Source organism: Melospiza melodia, chromosome 4 (assembly GCF_035770615.1).
Source record: "Melospiza melodia melodia isolate bMelMel2 chromosome 4, bMelMel2.pri, whole genome shotgun sequence".
In the NCBI taxonomy this organism is placed as follows: Eukaryota; Metazoa; Chordata; class Aves; order Passeriformes; family Passerellidae; genus Melospiza; species Melospiza melodia.
The window spans coordinates 92,996,452-93,014,250 of record NC_086197.1 but is presented as its reverse complement, the minus strand read 5'-3'; positions in this window follow the sequence as shown (position 1 = coordinate 93,014,250).

Below are 17,799 nucleotides of genomic sequence, written 5' to 3'. Positions count from 1 at the left end.
ACTTTTCCCTGGTTTCAGCTGGGTTAGAGTTAATTTATTTCCTAGTGGCTGTCCCAGTGCTGAGTCTTGCATTTAGTGTAAGAATAATGATAGCACATTGATGGTTTGGCTGTTGCTCAGTGGTGCTGATCCTACATCAAGGACTTTGCAGCACCTCATGCTCTGCCAGTCAGAGATGCCACAAGATGCATGCATAGCAAGGACAGCTGGCCTGAACTGGCCAAAGGGATATTCCATAACATGGAACATCATGCCCAGTAAGGAAACTGGGGGAGATTGGCCAGGAAGGCTTGATCACTGCTCAGGGATGGACTGGGAATGGGTCCCTGGCAGGCAATGAGCAGCTGCATTGAGCATCCCTTGTTTTTTCTAGGTTCTATTCCTCTCTCTCTTTTTCATTCTCCTTACTATTATTATTGTTACTATTGTTGCTATTATTATTATTATTATTATTATTATTATTATTATTATTATTATTATTATTATTATTATTATTATTATTATTATTATATTTTACTTTTTTTGTGTTATTAAACTATTCTAATATCAAGACATGGACTTTACCTTTTCCTCATTCACAGCAGGTTTTGGAGCGTGTGTGAGCAAGTGGTTGTGTGGTAATTATTTGCCAGCTGAAGTTAGAGCATGACAGAGTTCTAAAAATATTCAACTGAAATTTGGAATTTGGCTTTGAAACAACACTTACTTTTAAAATAGAATCATTGATGAAGGGTTTCTTTCTGCCTTTGTCTTTTTTTTTTTTAATACATTTCAAGTTAATGTTCACCACAGACTCCCTGTGATCTGTTAATCTAATTAGAACAGGGAACCTGGCCACTGAACAGCAGCATCCTGCAAGCTGTCCACATAGGCAGGGCCATCAGGGTGTGTAGGTCTCCAAAAGAAGTGGGAAGTGAAGAGCCAAAATACATTTTGCATTGCCTGTATTTCTGCTGCTGCCTCATTTGTAGTGCTTCACTTGATTAATTTCTTGTTTTTATTGAAAGTAATGGATTTCCAGTGGTAAGGATCCTGGACTCATTTCCAGCAATAAACCTAATTTGAAATGAATAATTTGAACTATGGAGACATCAACAATAATTTCTGACCAATATTTGGAAAAGCTGGGTATTTGTCATTCATCTCCATTTGAACTCTGTGCATTAAAAGTATGGCTACATCCTTATGAGGGGTTTACATAATAAAAGCCAAGATCTTTAAGAAAAAAATCCATGAATAAGCAAGTCTCAAACATATTCTTCAAGCAAATGTCTGAGAAGTCAAACAGCCTTGACACCACAGGCCCAAAGCTCATACAGGTAATACTGCTGGGATTGGGTTTCTGTGGGAACCCAGAAAATCCTTCTGGCTGTCCAGGATGGCCAAGACCCCTGCCAGGGGGCTCAGAAGCCCTGGCACAGAACCAAAACACCTGTGGGTTTGATTATGACCCGTGGAGCAAACTACCAACCTTATATGAAGATCAGCAAGCCCCAACAGTTTAAGCAGAATAATAGTGAAGTTACCACGGGGTGGAAAAGTAGATTTTGGGGTTTTTATTGTGGGGGCTCAGGAGACAAGATGGAGGGAACTGGGTGTGTCCAGCTTTTCTCCTTCTTCTTCTTCTTGGCCTTCATCTTCTGCTGTGCTGTTGGCACTTTCAGATTGGTTTAGAGCAGAAGCTCACTGTCTAACATAGGTGATAGATATTGGAAAGTAATTGTAAATATTGTACACGTAGCTTTTAGTATAAAGACACAACACTGCCCTGGGGACAGGCAGAGTGCCTGGAACTGTCCTGCTGGACAGACCTCGGCAGGCCAGAGAAAGAATTTTATAGATAAGATACAATAAACAACCTTGAGACCAAGAACTGAAGAGCTCTGACTCCTTCTTCAAGCACCGGGCTGGGAAAAGAGACTTTCTAACATATCTCAGGGTCACTCTGACAAGCTAAATATCCCGACAGGTTTCCAGCTCATGTGGAAGAAGTTTGGGAGGCCTAAGCCTGCCCAGTGACAGGAGTGAGCTCTCAGCTCGTGTTCCTCCAAGAGAAGAGTCTGCAGGCAGTGTCACCAGGACCCAGGGCACTGAGGGACGAGCTGGGGACACAGCAGAGGTCAGGGTGCTGGGTGTCACCTGCAGCCCAGCCTGCAGCTCCATCTCCTGGTGACACCACAGGGACGAGCTGGGGACACAGCACAGGACAGGGTGCTGGGTGCCACCTGCAGCCCATTGTGCAGCTCCATCTCCTGGTGACACCACAGGGACAAGCTGGGGACACAGCACAGGACAGGGTGCTGGGTGCCACCTGCAGCCCAGCCTGCAGCTCCATCTCCTGGTGACACCACAGGGACAAGCTGGGGACACAGCACAGGACAGGGTGCTGGGTGCCACCTGCAGCCCAGCCTGCAGCTCCATCTCCTGGTGACACCACGGGGAGCTCAGCTGGGATGGGTGCCTGTGCCCAGTGTTGTGTGCAGCAGTGCTGCATGTAACCCTGTGCCTATATCCCAAATATCCCATTCCAGGGGCTGCTGCTGCCACCCACAGCCCCAAACCAGGCAGGAACTGCAGCCAAGCCATGCCCAGGAGTGCAGCCTCATGATGCCTCTAATTCCTTCCTACAGACACACAGAGAAGGAGGCAGGGAAAGGGCCCAAGGCTGGCAGCTCTTACTGCTGGGGTGAAATCCAGGTCACCTGCCCCTGCTTGGGCTGAGTTACCCCAGAGAGAAAGCAGGATCACTTTCTTCTCAGTCCTGCCTGATCCCTTAAGGTCATTAAGCATTTCTGAATGCACCTTGTGGAGTTGCTGAATTTCTGGCTCCAGACACCCACCTGTGGTCAGCAGTGCCAAACCTGCACTGACACCCAGCCTGACCCTGCATAGCCCTGCAGCAACCTGAGCTTGGCCTGAATTACCTGGAAGGGCCAAAAAGTGAGGGGTGAGGAGAATTATGGAGAACAAGCTGTAGTGGAGGACAGGAAGAAGAGTGAAGGCCGATATCTGCCATGTAGGTTTAGTACATGGTGACTTTTTATCCTTTCCTCTCTATGCACACACCTTGCTGTTGAAAACAGGAACTTGGCACAAGGAAAAGAAATTTTTGAGATGAGATGGAAACATGACACCTGACTTTCAGAGAAAAGATGGCCAGAAGTTTCCAAAAATCTTCCCAGGAATGTGTCTGCACTAGAAAAGGTACCTAATGATAGAAGCCCTTCGAATCCCTAACCCTAACTGCAATTTTTGCCTTAGCTAGAAGCAAAGTTGAACCCATAAGCTGAAAATGATGAAGAAAAGGTGTCTCCAACAGTCTGAAACCTGCTCTATGCACACCAGCTGTGCTGGGGACAAAATGACCCGAAATGGCCACTCAAGAAACACCAGAGGTTTCTTTTTCCTCACTGAGGATTGCAAGAAGATTTTCTACATTGATGCTAAGAGAAAATTGATGAGGAAAGGTCATGCTCCTTTTCAACTCTGAGTCAGCCACTTGTCCTAACAGATTGAATTAACATCTCTGCAGTTCATACTTTCATCCACTGGGACATATAAATCTGATTAATGTGAATGAAAGTAGCAAGACACTCAGAAAAGCTAACATATTCTTCTTACAATGTGTACCTATACGATGCATTGCATGTTCTGAAACCACTTTCTGTAACATCATAAAAACCTGCCATAAATACAGTCCTTTTCTGTAACATTTTAAAAGCATAGGAATGGCATATAAATCACAGGACAGTGAGACTCTGAGGATGAGCATTGTGAAAGCTCCTTATCCCAACCCATTAAGAGCAAATCACAAATTCTGAAGTAGCACATATGAGGGTCCTCTGAGACCTGAGATCAAGGGGCACTTACAAGCTGAACAGGCATTGATCAAACCTGTTAGCTCTGTTTACCCCCGAGTGCAAATCCTGTCCACACAGGAGCAGGGAGCTGTAAAATGAAATTATTCAGCTACAATGAGATCTTACTCAAAAGATACTAAGCTACCTCGCAGGACTGTTCAGTGGGTGGTTTTGTGATAGCAAGATGTGTAGAGAGCAGTGAGATAGACTGATACTCTATTTAGTTTATGAGGGGGGAGAACACAGCAGATCTGAGGATATTTTTGCAAGTTGTGTGTGTTGATTAAAGCTGTGGTAAAGAGCTGCAGCTTAAGGGGATATCGTGTTCATTCCAGTTAGAAGTAGAGATTTGCAAAAAGGAAGACTTAATGTCTCTTTAAGTGTATTTTTTCTCCTGTAAAATAGGCAGTTATTTGGCTTGTGAACTGCACCCAGCATAGAGATGTCATGGTACTGCATTTTGGTCAGAGCTCACCATGAATGAAATGTTACTGGGTTGTTCTGTATAATGTCAACAACATGATGTACTATGACTGATACATTTTCTCCTTATTACTTTGATTTTATAATTTTTTTTATACCTTATTGTGCTATCTCTGAAAAAGTCAATATAACCTTGTTTAGGAGTTCTGCTTAAAATTGATTCTCATTGTATGTTGGATTTGTAATAAAACAGCAATTAGTAGTTAGTTTTTATGTTGGATCTTTGAGAATTCCCACTGTATTTTTATGTATACATGTGTGGAAATGACGAAGTTTATTTTCTTGTCTTGATTTCTTAAGTTTTAGCTTTTATATTTTTTAGTTTCTGTACTGCCTTAGGGTGTGACTCTGAACTTCATATAAAGTGTTAGCAAGTTCTCCTCACAGTTTAGTCAGACAAAACCATCTATTTCCAGCCCGAGAACCAAGAACACCGTTGCAGCTTTAGGCCCAAAAAGTATAAACAGCAGGGAATTGAGGAGAGCAATTTGGGAGGATGGGACTTCACAAGCTGAAGCTGTAATTGGACAATCAACCCCAATATGTAAATGGACCAAAACTTATAAAAGTGTGAAAACTCGGGACCAGTCATCCATCTTGGGTCCATCTTGGGCAGAGAGACGGCTGGGCTCTTGCACTGCCCAAGGTGTATCCTTTGAAGGCCTTTCAATAAACACCTACTTTATTCCTTTAACTCTGGCTAGCCTCTGTTCCAGAGAGCCTCTCAAGGCATCAGTAAACAACCAGACACATTATTCAACAGGGTCATTATTGATCCCATGCAAATTGAACAAGGGAAGAGACTGATGCCTAAAGAGCGTCAGAACTCTGCAAGAGAGGCTAGACAGAGTTAAAGGAATAAAATATTTATTAAAAGGCCTTCAATGGATACACCTTGGGCAATGCAAGAGCCCAGCTGTGGCTTTACCCAAGATGGGCCCCAACTCATGAGTTTTCGCACTTTTGTAAGTTTTGGTCCACTTACATATTGGGGTCAATTGTCCAATTACAGCTTCAGGTTATGAAGTCACATCCTCCCAGATTGCTCTCCCCAGTTTGCTGTTGTTTATACTTCTTGAGCCTAAAGCTGCAATGGTGTCAGGGTGGAAAAAGATGCTTTTGTCTAACTAAACTGTGAAGAGAACTTGCTAACACTTTATATGAAGTTCAGAGTTACATATTAATGCAGCACAGAATCTGGAAAATATGAAAGCTGAAACTTAAGACATCATTACTTTAATGTACTTCCATCAGAAAGAAAAGGAAGCCATTAGGTAAATAGAGACAGCAAGTAGAACTTTCATGAAAGTAAAATGATATCTAGATGTTTATAACATACTTTAGATGTCTTCTTTGTAATAAACAAACTCTCATTTGTTTATCAGTGCTCTTTCTCAGCTGGTGTTTTTCATACTACAAGTAATTTGAATTTCTAAATCAATGCCCCTCTGAAAAGGCACATGAGGTAGAGAAAATACTTGCAAAACAGTTTTGGGGCTTCACAGAATAGTAGCTATGGGAAAAAGGTGAAAGTGGCCAGAGGAAAGGCCCTTTTCCCTTAGAGGAAAGGGGATTAAATTAAGGACATATATGTTTTCTGACTAAATAATTTTCTCCCTTTCAAAACAGTTGTGGGGTTTTTCTTTTGGTTTTGTTTTCGGTTTTGGTTTTGTTTTGTTTTTTGGGATTTTTGGGGGGGGTTTTGGTTGGGTGTTTGTTTCTTTGTTTGTTCATTTTGTTTTGTTTTGTTTTGCACATTATAACAGAAAAGTTTCAAAGTTCAGAATTAAACCCTTGGTTTTTTGAAATAGAATATTGTGATAGATCCCAAATATTTCCCTTGTCAGGTGTGAAGATATACCAGCATCTATTAAAACCAGAAAGAAAAATAAAGGCTGAAAACTTCAGGACCTACCTGATGGGGAATGCCCACTCTTTGCACAGCTGGAGGCAGCAGCATTTGTTTTCTCAGAGTTGGTTTGGTTCAGCAGAGTTTTCCTAAGCCTGACTCTGCACCAGCAGAGAGCAGCAGTAGCCCCATCGTTAAGGGCTCAGCCCTGCCAGATGTGTGGGTTGTGTTTGATCTGGGGACACAGTGGGCTCTCTGGGCACCAGTGACAAATGGCACCCAGAAAACTCTCAGGATAAGGTCTGCTTGCCATGCCTCAGCTCCCCCAGCTCAGGAGCTGCACAGGTAGAGGTATTTTGCTGTTCTCCTTTATGTTTTTGTTTAGGTTGACAAGAACAGTGAGGAATTATGCCCAAAATATTTGCTTGCCATCCCTGAGCTCACAAATATGAATGAGCTGCTGCTTTCTCCTTTAAATATTTAATATGCAGTTGCTTTTAACTTCTGTTTACTGAATTTAGGTTTATTGAATTTTCTTGCATAAAACAATGTTTATATACATATACATTCATGTTTATATTATAACAAGATTTCTACTTTTTATGAAGACTGCTCAAGCAAACACAGACTTTGCAGATCCACGAGGCCCCAGCAAATGCCTGTTTGCATTATTCCTGCGATCTGTAACAACTGAGAGCCCAGCTGAGCTCCTACAGATTTACAAGCCCAATGAATCCTTGAGGTTAAGATATCAAACATCCACTGGCTAATGGTGACATTAATCTCACACTGTCTGCTGCTGAGATGTTATTGCTGTACCAGTGCCACGTTGCCATTTAAAGCCATTTCATCCTGTAGTGCAAATCATGTGGTTCTGTCTGCTGGTACAGATCCAACAGATGCATTGAGGAGGAGTAAGAAGTAGAAAGCAAAATGCAAAGAGACTCATTGATTTTAAAGTATGGCATATTCAGGGCTAGCCTTTGCTTTTCCATGAATTGGTTTTTAGGAGCATTAAATAAAGTGGGGGCTCTCATATCCAGTAGTTCAGGCAGACACCCAGATCTGGGTGCTGGGGAATGCTGCAGTTTACACAGCAAAGGGATTTAGACACAGACAAGCAGCTTTTGAAGCAAAAATTACTCCCCTGAATAGAGAGTTAAAGCTCCCTACAAAGTGAGAGGGGAGAGTTCAGCAAGGGAGCATGAGCTACCAAGAGTCAGCATGCAGCAGAAGGAGCTCAGGGCAGTCAATAGGAAATCCTGCAGAGAGGGTTTTGCTGCAGAGATCAACTTTTCTAAACATAAGTGGGAATCCAGACACCTCTTTGAAGGAGAATCTGATGCCAAAAAAGACCTGGCTATGTAGGTCCTCTGTGGAAGGACTGGAGCACTTTGCTGGGAGTATTTAGCACCTGATAGAACTGGAATCTGAAATGTTGCATTCTTCATAAAGAATGGTATATGATTGACTTTGTGAAAATAGGCAAAATTTCCTGAGTCTGAATGTACCTCAATGTTTCCATCTCCATTAACTGAATGCCAAAATCAAATAATATCCACCTAATGGCAGAGAATAGCAACATATCTTGGATTTTATATATACAACCAAAAAAAAAGTGTAAAAGCTGAACCCTGAGTGGTCATAAAGACAATATTGAAAACACTTTTTAATATTGAAAAAAAGGTATTACAGAGAACACATTTCTGAGGCAAAAGAATGTATGGTATCTTTAAAGATTATTGCAGGAATATTTTCATAGGCAACAAAAAATAAACAAGGCTTGCATTCACATTTTCAGCGCAAGTTTTTATGTCAAATTCTGACAGACGTGAGGCCAAGACAGGAAAGTTGGGAAAGCTGCAGCCCATTCTAGGGAAGCAGCTGCTTTCAACTGGAATTGAGAGAGAGTTGTCATGAGTGAAAAAATGTTAGCCAAGAAAAAACTTCCACCTGGAATCTTGTAGAAGGTTCAGCCTGTTCTCTCTCTCCTTCTCCCTCTCTCTGGATTGTTTATTAGCATGTGGATCTTTCCTGCTCAGGTTGAAGCTGCCACAAGCCAGATTTTTCTAGTTTATAGAGTAAGCTACGTTATTCTTCTTGTTAGTTTCCCTGTTTAGCTTTTACCTCCTCAAGTTTTCAGTGTTATATATTAATGTACAATACAAAAGAAAATTTTAATTTAATCAGCTCTGTGAAATGGGATTAATAATGACTGTTCAATCTGGCAGGCTGAAACAGAAGGTTCCTCATAAATAGGTCAGATTCTCTATTGCTAACATTGAGTTTTTCTTCCCCAGGTTCCTCAGCTTCACTTTCTTCCTCTGAGGAAAATGATTTGCAGGGAAACTTTTTGTACCTTGGCAATTTTGTTCAATGAGAAGAAAAAATTTCCACATACTGAGGGCTGAACTTACCTACAGAATTTCTCCCAGAGAAGTTTGCAGCCCTCAGTGAGACTGATTCACATCTCCAGTTCATTTTTTTTCCAAGGATCTATGTGAATATTTTCCAGTAACCCTTTTTGCTGTCTGAGGAGAGGGCCAGGTCGCCAACACCAGCTTACCACCAGAAAAAGAAGCTCAAGTACAGCACTGGGATAATATTTTCACTCACACCTTGTCACAAACAACCCAAAGGCTTTTGGACCTCCTGGAAAGGATTTCTTTTTTTCCCATTTTTCACAGGGGCAAGATGACCTGGATAATTTTGCTGACTAGAATCATCTGATTATAGTTGGCTATACCTAGCACTGATTATAGTCCCTGGAAATTATGCAGCCCCAACTTTGACCTCTCTGCAGTCCAGCTGTCTACAAGGGAGGTGAAGATGTTCAGCCAGGTCTCTTTGTAAAAGAAATGGCAGGAGCAATCTTGGCCCACAAGATTAAGCTCTGTCACTGGCCATAAGTCAGAACAGCAATGTGCCAAAATGTGCACATGTGCACATATGCAGCATCTTTATATGAGCATATGAAAAGTTTAAAGGTCCCTTTTGATATATTCAATTCCACAGAACTCTCCTGGGGGTAAGAATTCCCAATCTCTCCATCTGTATGCAATATATATTTTCTCCCAAACAATTCAAGTGCAACATGCCATTTTCTGCAGCTACAAAAATTACAGCACAGTTAGGAGGCTGCTAACCCAGCAGCACATACAACTTTAAACTCATAATCATCTGAAAGCTTTTCTTAGCTGTAGCAAAGTGTTTCTTGTGCTTCTAGTAGCCTATAATAAGGATTCAAACTCTATCCCCCAAAATTGCGAAGCAGGCATTTAAAGTGATAAAGCCATCATTTGCTGTAGAATTTTCTATTTCAAAGAAAAACACAGATTCATGTTTATCTTCCAGCTCACTCAAGACCGGGATTCTGTATGAACCTGTGCTGTTGGGAGAGGTATTGTTTATGAGTTTGTCTGTGTGCCACTATAAACACAGGCCTGCCTTTGTGTGCATCAGGCCTTTATGTCACCACTGTGAGGGACGTGGGGCTCTCAGAAAGCAGCACAGGCCAGGGCTTTGTCTGCAAGGGTGGGGAGCGGATACGGGTGATCTTTATTCCTGGAAACTGATGGGCTTTTGGGATGTCAAGATGACACTGTTCTCCCTCCTCCCTCCCTTGCAGGCTCTTCAAAAGCTCCCTGCCATTACATTGTCTGCCCGCAGCAGCATTCATCACAGCACAGGCTTAGTGGCTGAATCAGAGTACCAGACAGAGCATCTGATAAATTCAGCCTTCTTTTGGCTGCAGAGAGACAGCTCACAGCACAGAACACAGGGGAATGGTAAAGGTGGTGAATGGAGAAATATCTCCCTTCAAAAGGAAAAGCAAAAAAACTAGGAAGGACATTTCTCCTTCCTCCTCTCCTGGCCACTCTCAGGAGGGTGCAGCTTGCAGAGCAGCCCTTCAGCTGATCTCTGCAGCCCAGGAGAGGGCTTGCACACAATGACTCCTCCACCTTGGCCTCTGGCTGCTAATTTTAAAGGACTGACTCAGTTGTGTTTATTCTGACACACGAAACAAAAGTAGCCACCAAATATCAGAGCTTCCCTCAGGTCCAGCACTGGGGTAAGGTTAGTCATGTTGGAAATTCCTTGGAAAAATTACTTTGACACAGAGGAGACTCCTGAAGGGAAGAGAAGCATCTCCTGCTCGTTCTGCCTGTTTCAGTGAAGCACAGCAATTTTACCATTGTTACTTTTAAGAACAGGAAGCTATCCCTATGTTCACTAAGATGTTTTTCCTTTAGCAATTGCTGTCATTAATGCCTCACTCTGACACAGGACTTTAGACCTGAGGAACTACATAGTAGTGATGTCTTGGATAACCTTTGTTCCATTGGTGTGATCCCTTTCCACAGAGCACTGGCCACTACCTGTCCTTATGTTGCCATGCCCACCACTGCTGAAGCTGATCTTTTAAATCCAAGCAGAATCAACAATTCACAAGAGGTTTCAGAGGCAATACAGCTCCTTTCATCTTCCCTGATAGCTGCTTCAGAAAAAAATGCTGGAGATTTTTTTGTGAGTCCAGATGAACAAGAATGACAGCAGTACATCAATAGCACCAATCTGTAGCTCCATGGAGCTGAGGAAAAAAGTATTTTTACTGCAAAAGACTGGCATATCATTTGTCTGAAGGCAAGATGAAGTAATTCTGCACTTTTACTATAGCCTGGGGTATTTAGGATGCAGAGGAACAGATTTTAAAGTGAACACCAATCCTGCCTGCTCATGGCAGGATGCTGATGCACAGCTTCTCCCAAAAATAGTTTCCCTGAATCTGCTTAGAATTCTCTTAACATCAGCCTCAGATGTAGGGAGACAATGAAAGTCCGGGTCAGCAGGCACTCCAGTGCCCAAAAACCCTGGTACAAATCTCAGCAGTCCTGGGATCACAGCATAAATCATAATGTTATGGAAACTGGTTTTGAAGGATAGACAGACAGTCAGAGCTGGAAGTGCTTTTCCCTGATACCAGTAATCAGTGCTATTTCTGTCAGTGATTATACCCAGTGCTGCCATTAGCAAAGGCAGCATCTATCAAAAATATTTTTAAGTTCCTGATTTAGACTATTGCAGCTGGAAACATTTTAAGCAATCAATGCTTCTCCCTCTACAGATTAAGTCTGAGAATGGAAGTTGTTTTTCAAAAGAATTTCAGGATTTCAGCGTTCGAGTTTTTTCTGATAGGAATCAGTGCTACAGATTTTTCCTTGAAGATAAGTCTCAAAAGCACAGAAACAAAAGGCTGTAAGTATTCTCAATGTTTACTTTCAGAAAAACTGAAATACTTTCATACTGACTTCTCAAGATATGTTATTTGGGTAGTTAAAAGAAAAACTCTTAGGAACTAAACAGAAATCCAAATGTCTTTCTCTGAATTTTTCCAAATAAAATTACATTACTGGAATCTTTTCCATTGAAAGAGCTCTGGAGAGATCAATCTGATTTTACAATGTGTTTTAGATCCAGTTGAAAGCATATTCAGATGCAAATTCAGTCCATCAAAATTGCTCTCAGCAGTTCTACTCGGGATACAAAAGTTCATCTAATTGGCATCCACCAGGATGCTTATTTGCTCATTCAAGATGAGAGACCAATTTTCAAAGCAAAATTACATCCTCTGAGTAGAATAGGAACCCTGACATGACACTCAACTTTTCAATAACTATTTTCAATGCAAATAAGGTTTCAAAGGACTATTCTGAGAAAAAGAAAAACTCACAAAGTGAACAAGCTCCTTCCTGTCTTGTTCTTAAAGTATACAGTATGACAGTTTGAATTACTAACATGAAGTATGGGCATAAAATGTATTTTCTTGGAAATATAAGGGCCTTTACATGTTCCTTCTCTGTCTCTCTCTCCATTCAGTGAAGATGCAAACAAAACATTGTTGGTAGCTTCATTCATTTTGAAATGTGAATGGAGGTCAGAGGGCCCCGTTACTCTGGCCAGCAGCAGAGCAGGGGCTGACTGAGGTAAAACTGAAATCAAAGCACTGTCAAGGCAGCACAACTTCTTGTGAAGGTTTCTAAAATGAGTTTTATGTCATATAAAATGTGACTAAAGCATCTGTTGCACAAGGACTTGTGATTATTTTGTTACTTCTGGTCAGTGTCTGTCTTTCTGTGCATGACAGACCTAGTGCTGCAAGCACTATTGCTAAGCATCTCATTTAAGCGACACTGGCAATAAAAATTAAGCAGACAATGCTTTTCTGGGAGGGGGCACTCAGCTGTCAAAAGCACTTCTTGAGTTGCTACATCACACTTAACCTTGCTGCTATACTTAAAGAACCATTCCTTATATCAATACCCTATAAATACCATGGACATCAGCTCGCTCCCATCGTCACACAGAGACTCAGAGCAAAGCATAAATAGAGCAGAAAGCAGACTGGAAAATGAGGTGTTGCATCCACAATAAATTTCCATGCTTTCCTTCTTGGCACATGACATTTTTAGAAGACTTCATGCTAACTGAGATAAAGCCCATGTTTTGTTGATGGGAGGGAAAATAGTTACTATTTCTTCTTCCTTAGAAGACATTCCAACTCTGTGCTGACAGGCATAATAGAAATGCCCACATAGATTAGAGCAAGAGAAAGAGGGAAAGACTGCAGAGCTCGAGCTCTGCAGATAATCATAACATAATAGGAATATTAGATCACTGCATTTTTTTCCTCTCTGTTACTATTTGCTGGATTCTTTCTTGGGGGCAGAAATGTTTAGGATGTGATCCTGTTTTTCCTCTCCTCAATCTCACGCTGTTATCTGAATCACTTGTCAGATAGTCGCCCATCACGAGCTGTCACCCATCATGCTGGGGATCCAGTTTCTGCTGCATAAAGCAGTGCCTGGGAGGGGTCTCTGGGCATGGTGACAAATGAACAGCCATAAAGTCTGAGTTCATTGCTGATGTCACTTTGCAGCCAGACTGGAGAAGGAATGTGAAGCCGATGTTGCATCGTAATATTTCAAGTTTATTGATGGTTCTATTTTCATGCAGTTTAGCAGGGAAATTTGCTGCTGCAGTATTTTCCTTGGTCAGAGGACGCTGTGAGCACAGCCTGCTGCCTTTTCTCACCAGGAGCAGCCCCAGGGCTGTGCTGGAGGCACACACCCATCCCAGGACCTGACTGCCCACCTTCTCTCCTGGATTTTCCCTGAGCTCTCTGCAGCCCTGCAATACCCCGTGGGCACTGGCAGAGTGCTGCCATTTCCTGAGCACTCTGGTGTAAATCCCAGATGATTCCAGTGGATTTGGGAGATTTATTTTGGATTTGCACTGAATTTGCTGATAGATTGTTCTTAGCCCTTAGTATAAAAAGGGGGTGAGAGAAATAAATTTCTAAGGAAAGCTGAAATGAGTGACAAACTTTGAATAATATTTATATATTTCCCACTGGTTTTCATGGGATGGCCCACATAGATGAACATACATTTGCAGGCATAATCTCTGATGTGTTAGAAGCATAGTTAAAAGGCTTAACTTTCTATTTGCAAGACAGAAAGCAGCTGACACTATAATTACAAATCAACAAAAGCAGGCAAATAATAAAAACTACTTTGTAAATTAAAAAAAATTCATACAAAATTATCTGAAATCTTTCTAAGTATTTTTCTACAGTAAATTAAAAAATATGTGATATCCTAGCAACCAAATGCTTTCTAAACTTCTGCAGAACTCAAGGTTTAACCTCTGTTTTTCCATTTCTATCAGAGCTATCAACTATCAGAGTTTCAGTCATCCTGAAGTTTCAATGGTTTCTGTAAACATCAAGGACTTCCTATGAATTATTATTTGCTTTCCTCAAAAACGTTGAAAGCTCTTTTGTGAGTAAAGGGATTTTTGTATGTTTGTTTTTTCTTAGTCTATTTGGAGCTTCAGAAAATAACAATGGAAACAGAAAAAGTGAACCAGCCTTACTTCATTTTAGGGCACTTAAAAACATAAATCCTCTGTTAGGTGATTATTGTTATCTTTAGCATGTAGAAGTGTCATAATTCTGTGTCAGAATTCTTTGGAAGCATTATTTCCAAAACAACTTTTGTATAGAGTGTGATACTCACTACCAATGGAACAGAGTGAACTAGAGAAAGTACATAATAATAGAATTTTTTCACATTTGTATTTTCCATGACCTCCAAACTGCACAAGCAAACACATTCACTCACAAAAGTACAGGTCACAGACAGCAAAGTGAAAACTGCTGCTCTGCCTGTTTTATAAGAATGGGAAAAAGAGAGCTTGAGTCCTCAGCTTGAGTCTCAAAAGTGGCAAAACTTTAATTGAAAATAAACAGTGAGCATTTCAATGATGTAAAAAATGTCAGCACACACTGCCCACTGCCCACAGGTATTTCAGAGATCAAAAGTCACACAAAAGTCACACAGATATCCCTGAGGTCGTGTGGGAGGGACACAAGGGAGCTGGAGGTCAGCTGTATTCTGGGCTGTTATGATGAATACCATTCACCTAATGAAATTCCCCTCTAGCATGGCTAATTAGGTCACACTCTTCAGCAAGTTCTTTCTATTCACACTTTCCAGATTTGAAACTGGCTTATGCCTGTTTTATGGGTGGGGGAACTCTGTCAACTGAAACTGCATAGAAGAATATACCTTACAAGTCAAAATATTTCTGTGTTTTTCCGAAAAACAAAATCCTTAAGTATTTTTTTAAATTATTTTTAATTATTTTTAATCAATCAAAGTCTGGGAGAGGATCCAATCTCCTTTGTGATCTTCCTCATTAGGGACACCTCCAAATATGAAAGACTGGAAGAAAGCATGCCATGGGCTATGCTAGTCCTGCTGTTGTCCTTTATGTCTCTTCTCTGACTTTCTCTCAAGGTTAAAATCAGCATTGGAGTCAAGCTTCTAATTTAGAGAGAGCTGGTGTGGCCCAGAGCAGCCGTTCTGTTCCCAGCATGAAGCCTGCTCCAGTAGCGGAGCCAGCCTTGCTGAGTCCAGCCCTTCTCAGAGCAGATATCCCACAGGAATCGCTGACTCTGCTGTCCTTCCTACAGGCCAAAAATCACCGAATGAGGCTTCAGCTGATAATTTCAGGTTTTGAAAAGTTCCGTGCCTGAGGCTGCTCTGCTGTGCTGGTGAAACCTCTGCTGCTCGATGGCGATGCCGGTCCCTCGTGCCATTCCCCTGCTCAGTGAGACAAGACAAAATGTTTCTGGGCAAGGAATTGGTCTAATGCTGAGTCAAGAAAGCACTAGGAGCAAAGTCTAATGCAAATTGATACCTGCCATATCTGTCTGATGGGTTATGACTATCATGTTTCCCATTAACGTGTGTGTGTGTAAATATATATCCGTACACACACACACACATGCACACATATATAAATTAAATTTTTCATTAGTGTATGCATCAAACTATTAACTGTATCTGAAAAAATAGAAAAAATGTATTTTTATATGCAAATATCTGCTTGTTGCATGATTTTATAAGACAAACAATAGTTTTACGGACTTTGTTTTGTGCTGTGGAACATTTATTAGAATCCAGTGTTCATGAGTGAATTGTAGAGTACATACAAGGGAATGTCTGCCTGTTCACATTATTCATTATTTCTAAACAACAAAAAGAAAAGAAGAAAAGGAAAAAAGAAAAGCAAAAAGAGAATAAAAGACTTAAGTAAGGCTAATATAAATATTTAACTAAGTTCTAAACAGATCTCTGTTAAAAAAAAAAAAGTGGAATAGCATTCTCTCTTTTATGACCACTTTCATTTGGAAAGTCCTGTTTTTACTCTTCACAGAGTGATTAGTAGACTTCAATAGAAAACAATACTACTATTGCATATTAAATTCATAAGATATAACCTTAATTTGAATGTAAATTGCTTTTCTAAAGGTGAATTCACTTTGCAGTCTGATACATTTGGATCTCAGAGTACAAGGGCTTGCATTCTTCATTTCTCATTACAGGACTGAGGTTTTTGCTTGGTTTGTTTTTTTTTTTCCTTTGTAGATGAAAAGAAAAAAATGAAACAAAGCACACTTGACTAGAATAACTACAATGATGTGAATGATGCCACAGGAGACAGAGATCAGAGATCATAGTTCCAGCAACATTTCACTTAGGTCTTACATCTTTATTATATTCTGCTATTGAAAAAAGCCTTTCATGACTGTGACTTCCTACCACATGAGTTTTACCCAGTGTATTTAACATTTTCTCCTAATAATTGCAGAGCTACTGCCATTAAATAGTTCCTGACATGGTTTTGGCTCTTTGAATACCAATAGCAGGATCTGTGTGACGGTTTTTGTCAAAGGCTCATTAATGCGTAGTTTTCAGTCACAGCCAAAATTTCAAGCTGTGGCACAGGCACTTTTAGGAGCAAGGTGCACCAGCGTGTAAAGGGCCATCTGAAGAGCTGAATCCCTCATTCAGGGCAGGAATGCAGCTGCTTTATCATTCTTCACCAGTTTCAGCAAGGGGAAAAGATGACATCAGATCCTGATTATTGCACTTTGCCGTAGTCCAGATGCAAAGGGGTTCAGTTGAGATAAGAAGAATCAGATTCTCACTCTTTACAATTCCTATTGGTAAGAGCAGGGTTTAAACAGTTTCTTACTTCCCATCTCCTTATAGAAGTATGGAGATCTTTTATTCTTATCAGTAGGCTGAAATCAAAACACCAAGATATGCTACAGAGGAAGGTCACAGTCTAAATGTTTTCATTGACTGAGCAAAATCCTCTAGAGCAGAGCAAAATTAACTCATCACATGTCCTGTAACATTTCTTGTGTTGGCAAGACAACTCACTTCAGCACAATTTCTCACTGGAAAAGGAATATCTTTTCAGACACAGTGAGGTTTTTCACCCTGGCAGGAGATACCAGTGAGTTGCAAGAGTTGCAAGAGAGTCATCCTGAGCATCCCTAAACAACACAAGGTAATGAAGATGGATAGTAACAGTGAAAAATACATCACAGGAGTTTCATTGTTTGTGCTAGTGGTAAATATTGCTCAGTCCACAGATGTGTCCTCATTCCATTACATTTCTCAGCAATATCATGTACTCCTTGGACAGAGATGTTGACCTGCAGCTCCCTCTGAAAGATTCCTTACAAAGATACATCCCAAATTTCTAAAAATTAAAATAAGTTATGCTTTTGGGTGAGTTACAGTTTGTCTCCTTAGGTTTCAGGAAAGAGAAAAAGAGAGAGAGAGAGATGCATCTTAGATTTAAGATAAGCAAGATAATGAGTTCTCAGTCTCCATGTGCCCATCTCCCCGTGCTAACACAAGGAAAATTGACAGATCCCTCAGCTTTCATCTGACAACATCCTAGTAGTAACTCCTCCAGAGGGTCCCTGCTCAGTGTAAAACTAATTGAGCTATGCTCATTGGGAGGGAGCTCCAATGCCATCATATCAGTGAACTAGACATGGCACTGCCACTAAATCTGTGGTTTCCAAAGCAGAACAGGGTAAAAAGGACAGAATTATCACCCAGGATAAAATCAGGAAGTGAATGGAATGTACTTCTTCTAACTTCTGCAACATGGAAGTTAAGAGCTTCTCATAGAAACCAACAGTGATTTCAGCCACTTTTAATTTCCTGCCAAGAAGGA